Source organism: Anomalospiza imberbis, chromosome 17, assembly GCF_031753505.1.
Source record: "Anomalospiza imberbis isolate Cuckoo-Finch-1a 21T00152 chromosome 17, ASM3175350v1, whole genome shotgun sequence".
Classification (NCBI taxonomy): Eukaryota; Metazoa; Chordata; class Aves; order Passeriformes; family Viduidae; genus Anomalospiza; species Anomalospiza imberbis.
Genome location: NC_089697.1, coordinates 11581844 through 11587843, shown reverse-complemented (window position 1 = coordinate 11587843; position 6000 = coordinate 11581844).

Genomic DNA, 6000 nt, shown 5'->3' with positions numbered 1-6000 from the left:
CTTCCTTTTTAATGAGTGGGTTCATCATATGCTGTTTGTATAAGCAACAGACAAAGGTAATTCTGGTTCCTTCTTACACACTGCTTACTGTGTCTAATTACATCCTGTGCTTTTTCTGACATGGATTTCTCCCTAAATTTCCATACACAGTGCATTCACAACAGTTCTCTCCCACAGGGTGCTGAAGAGTGGTAGATTGTGTCTCTGAAACTGGGAGATGCTCAAGGAAGGAAAAGCAGGGAGCACTTAGGGGAAGTTCCTCTCGACCAGGCTCTCTATTGCTTTCAGATTTAAGGATGGTCCCTTCTTCCCCAGAACCTAATTTATACAATTTGTCAAGAACAAAGAATGTACAGATTAGTAGCTCAGTATTAATCAGCTGAAATCAGCCCCTGTCATTCTACTCCCACAAAATTGAAAGCCCTTTCAAAGAATCAGTGCCTTGGAGCTCTGGATAATCATCATTTAATATTTGAAACCACCACTCAGGAGGTACCTATCTATCAACATGTCACTTCACACACTAACAAAACAATTCTTCTTCCATTGTACCTAAGTTTAAGAATCTCAAGGTGTTTTGGAAGCAGTAAGTCTGAAAAGACTTATGGGATTTTTGTGATTCCCAATGAAAAGGCTGAGCTGGGGCCTCAGTGGTTGCTGGATTTCTGGGAAGAACTCAGTCTGGACCAATGAAAATTAAATCTCTTTAAAACTATGTTTGGCTTTTTGCTTAAAACTTGAAACGCCAGAAGTGGCCATTCACCTTTAATTTAAGCCATAGTCTGTCAGTTAGTTACTAATGCTGCTGGATCCCCTATTAGATCAGAGCCATCATCAAACACAAAATCTATCACATGCAAACAGAACTTGTAAAATGTTTTATGCCACTTGATCATAACCTCAGAAAAGTATTGATCAAATTTAAGATATAAAGAAAAAAATGCTAATGACAGATAGCAAGGCTGCTGACACATCAACATTTAAAAGCACTTGGCTGAGTTATTTCTTTTTATCTATCAAGAATGACTTTTGCATATTTTTATATTCTAAAAATACAGGATTAACTGCATCTGTTAGATCAATAGCATAAAGTATCAGTCCTGTCATCCATAAACACCCAGTCAGTTTTATGAACCAGATTATTAGTAGTTAACTATTTAAAGCTGCTTGCCCTTTGGATCTCACTTTGATGCTTGTAGCCAGAACATACTATCTTCCAACACCACATCCAGGCTCCCCAGTGTGGGAGGAAGATTTTGAACCAGACCAAGAGCAAAATTAATTTTCCATCCTTCCAGACATGAAAAGAAAACTAAGAATGGGTTCAAAACAATACTGCACATTTTGGCTCATTAGAGATTGTCTTCAAGGAATGATACAGAATGAGCCATATGAGAAAAGGCACAACAATTTTCAGGGGGCAGAGTTGGGAATAAAGGTTTGGTTTTTGCTGTGAGTCCTGCCACATACAAAGCAATAGCCCAGCAAAGAGTGAATCATCCAGCCATGCTTGCTTTGTCTCCTTTTGTTTCATGACTTTCTCTTTCCTCTGCAGTGTCTGTCACCCTCAGTCCTTCTCTGTTCAAGCCCATATCATTCCCCATTATTTGCTCCCTCATCTCCTGCCCTGTTTGGTTTGAAATCTTAAAAAATAAATATGTACCACAGACCATCTATTACAAGTAACTCCTTGAAACAATATTTTAAATAAATCAAAATTACTGGATGTCCAAAAACTGGGAGGGCACAGGCAGCAGCAGAATTGGAGCTGTTTTTATCAAGAGTATTCCAGGAACTGATTCAACAACCCCTGGCATGTCTATGGGACAGAGGCAGTGAGGGGTGGGCAGGGAAATGGCAATGCTGTGACATGGTCCTTTCATCCAAAATAGGGTCAAGGCAGCAGCAACCACAGCACAACACATTTAACCTGGGAACAGGATTGTCTCCCTGGAATTGTGCCCATTTCCCCAGGGTACTCACCAGGCTGTGCACTGAAATGTAACAGTTGGTTTCAAACAAACCCACAGTTATATGACAGTGAAATTTTGAGACTGAAATCCTGCCTGGTTTCCTTTCATGGTAACCAAGGAACAAACTTAGAGCTACAGAGTAAAAATCAAAGCAATCCAACAAAAAAAATATAGTATTTTGCTAATTTTTGGTGTCCAGTTGTATCTAAAATGATTCCTGTTTTGTCTTTTTCAGTTACTCCAATTGCTTGTTCTCTTTGTGGACTGACCAAGATGCTCTGAGCTGTCTGTAGCAGGTGGGACAAGGCACGTTCCGTGGACAAAAACAGGGTTAAACTTTAAAGGAGCACTTCAGCATCCAAGGCAAAGGGAGCTGGCACTGAGGTGTGGAAAGGATGTTCACAGAAATAAGTTTACAGTGAAATTTGGGACATTTCTGCTAGACAACATCTGTGTACAAGCAACAAGAAAGTGTAATGTGTGATTAGCCCAGACATGCTGAATTGTCTCTTGACTCCGTAGGAGATGCTCTGCTGGGACCTGACAGAGATGGGACTGATAGAATTCAGAGAGTGAGAAAATCACAAATATTAGTTACAACCAAACAAAGGCTGACTCCCAGAGTCACCAAGCACAGACCTGATTTCCAAAAATAAGGGATATATTTATCTAGCACGCTATCCCCATGGTTGCTACTTAGCTGCATGACACAGGAAGCAATCCAATGTGTTCATAAATTTGTATGAACTGTACTGGTAAATGAAATAAGAAATGTCTGTCCAATGGATTCCCATCAATTTAGAAAATTCAGTGAATTATTTTAGATTAAAAAGTGGATGTTTAGAGATTTCACAGTCAAAAAGGTAGTGTGGCACAACCACTTTGCTTGCTACTGCTAATAAGTCTGTCATCATAACAAATTAGCATATCTGTGTAAAAATATACATGTATTTGCATATATTCATCTGCAGACATTTTCATTCCTGTTTTAAAAGTACTTCACCATGTCATCTCAAACCCTGTAGTCAGTATTAGTATTTATATGAAGTCAGTTAAAGTTAAGATGCCAAAATAGTGCTTTTGTTTCCAGGAGACCTCTCTGTCAATTTATTTCAATTTAAATAGAGCATATTAGTTTTCTCTAAAAAAGAGGAAAGAAACAGAGCTGAGCTTTTTGTCACTTGGAATCACATTATCTCCTAAGTATAATTCACATAAAACAAATTATGAGGCTGATCAAATGCTCTGTTAACATAATTCTTTAATAATAATATCACTTAGATCTTAAACTGCTTAATTAGATTTCAGTCATTGCAATCAACAGCCTCATTGAAACTGTTCATCTATAATTTATACTCTTTGCATTTTACTGTTCATTTTAAAAACAGCATTAACAATAAGAGCCAATAGTAAGTAAGAAAAAATAGTAAAAATGAAAACCCTTTAGGTTTTGGGGTGAACTTAATTTCTGATTCAGTGAAGATGTTTTAACTGGTTTGAATGGATTCATGATTTCCCTTTAGGAAAAATACATTTGGACTTCAGCCACACATCTAGATATAGCTTTTGCATCTGACCACAAATCTGAACTGAATAAGTTGTGCTTTTATTGGAAAGTTGATAAATTAACTAGAACTTTCAGACTCTTGAAGCCTAAACACATTCAGTTTAACTTCCAGCCATTAATTAGATTTTTCTAGATCATGAAGGTGTAAAGAACAGGCCTAGACAATGCCACATTTGCTGAAGTCACATTCTTTATTTTAAAGAAGACATGTTTACTGAGAACAATGCAGAATATTTCTGTAAGGAAGTATTTTTGCATTTTTGAACAGCCATGTCCAAAATTTTTTTTTTTTTTTTTTTTTTTTGTGCAGATGGAAATAGGTCATCCAGGAGCAGATGACTTACTGTCTTGGAATAAACTACAATTATATATCCAATGGTAAAGTACAACCTTAGGGTCTGGCCTGCAGGAAACAGAACTCCCCATCTGATACCAGCCCCCTACATAGCAAGCACAGGTGGGATATTACAGCTCCAGGACTTTAGAGAAGATTTGAGGCTTGTGATTCCTCTTTGAACAGAGACTATCTTCATGTTAACAAGTCAGGAGTTATGCTTTTATTCCTATTATTTGAATAGCAAGATGTTTATCTGTTGTTATTGCAAGATGGTGTATTTATGCACTTCCAGATTTATAAATATACTCCCTTTAAACACACAGTGATTGGTTAACACCTTGGTGTTTCTTCAATAACTATTTTAAGCTGCTTAAACTGAACACTTTTCAGTAGCTCCTTCCTAGCAGTGCCCACAACAGACCCCAGCAGGATTTTAACACCCATCCCTCTAGAGCATTCTGCTGATATGCTCAAAATATAAGTGTAAACTAGCAGGCATCTGCTAAGCTACTAGGGAAGTATCCAGTAAGTAAATAAATGCATCTGGGTTGCAGCCACTGAGATTTATAGCACTTTTCCCCGATTTCCTTTTTCACACTACAGTAAATACAGTAATGGTGCTGGCTAATAAACAGCCATAAATCTGCCTTCCTGTGTTTATGATGTTTGCTGATTGAAAAGTAATGCTGTGAAACTGATGAAGTCAGGGACTATGAATGCAGGAAGGCTTTGGGTGCTGGGGGGAACACATTTTTAGTACATTTGAAACAGTCCATTTTGCAAGAGGTCTCCACTCCCACATCAATAAGTTGGGGTTTTCACATAACCTTCACCCCCTCTATTTTCCACATGTTGTAAATTATATTTTTATTCCTAATAAATTCAACAGACCCAGTGCAGATGTAGAATAGAAGAGGAGGTCTGGAGTTTTGTGAACATGGCTTCTCACCAACAACTTAATTCAGTTCCCATGAAATCGTCGGAAAAATTCCTGTAGACTTCCATGAGAGTTGAATTGGGCTTCTGTTACTTCCTTCCTTCCACACTGTTTCTTTTATCCCACTCTTCCATCCTTGAGGGCAGTTTGGGAGCAGTGGTATAGAATACACAGCTGTTCTTACGACTCAGTTAATAGAGCCCTGCACCAAACTACTCAAATGTTGGCTGCAGGATCTCGGCAGGCAGAGAGCATCCTCCCAGGAATAGCCACACTGATTCTCTCAGCATCTCACATTCTCCTGACCCTGATGGGGCTGTCCATAAAAGTCAGACATTTCTTTTCAAGTAATGACACTGATGAGAAAAGTGACAGTGGGAGGTTTTTCTCAGACATTCGTAGGTGTTAGTTTGAGAACTAAATCAGAAGCAAACAGAAAAGGTGACTTAATTAGATGATTTTATCTTTAGAAACTCTGGAAACAACTTATTTTGTCAACTAAAGGCTTGGCACTTCTGTATGTTGGAAGTGCTATATACTTGTGAAAGGTAGTTCAAATATTAATTAAATCAGTTTGCAGATGTCAAATCTGTGAGATGTCAAGTGATAGCTACAGGGAATTAGCTGTGTTTATATTTAAAAAGAGAGGAAATATTTTCCTTTCTACCTATGAGAAGATAGACACTGTTGGCATCAGGCAACAGAAGTGATAACTTCTTTGCAATCCATCTCCTCTTGCCCATGTATCCCCTTCCCTTCTGGCAGATGTGCTAATTTCAGTGAAGTTTAAAGTGAATTCCTTCAAAGAAAACAGTTAAGGCAGGCCTAGCTATGCTGACCTGTAAAAGGTCTCTCAAGAGGAAGCATAATTTCATTTTAACAACCTTTATCCCCTCCAGCAGTTACAGCTACCAACTCTGCAGACTGATATAAAATCTCCAGGGCTACAGGAACCCCAGTACAAAGGAGGAGGTGAGACTTTATGACTGACTGAACAAGAAATCCCATTCTTTTTCTTCCACAAGAGCCCACACAAGAGTTTTCCTCATCCCCTCAAAGTGAAACCTGCACTAACGCTAAAGGGGGAAACTCTCAAATCCAGCAGGTTGCTACACAGGGAGAATTCCCTCAGGAACTGCAATGGACACTCTCCTTCACAGCTATTATTGACTCCTGAGAATTGCGC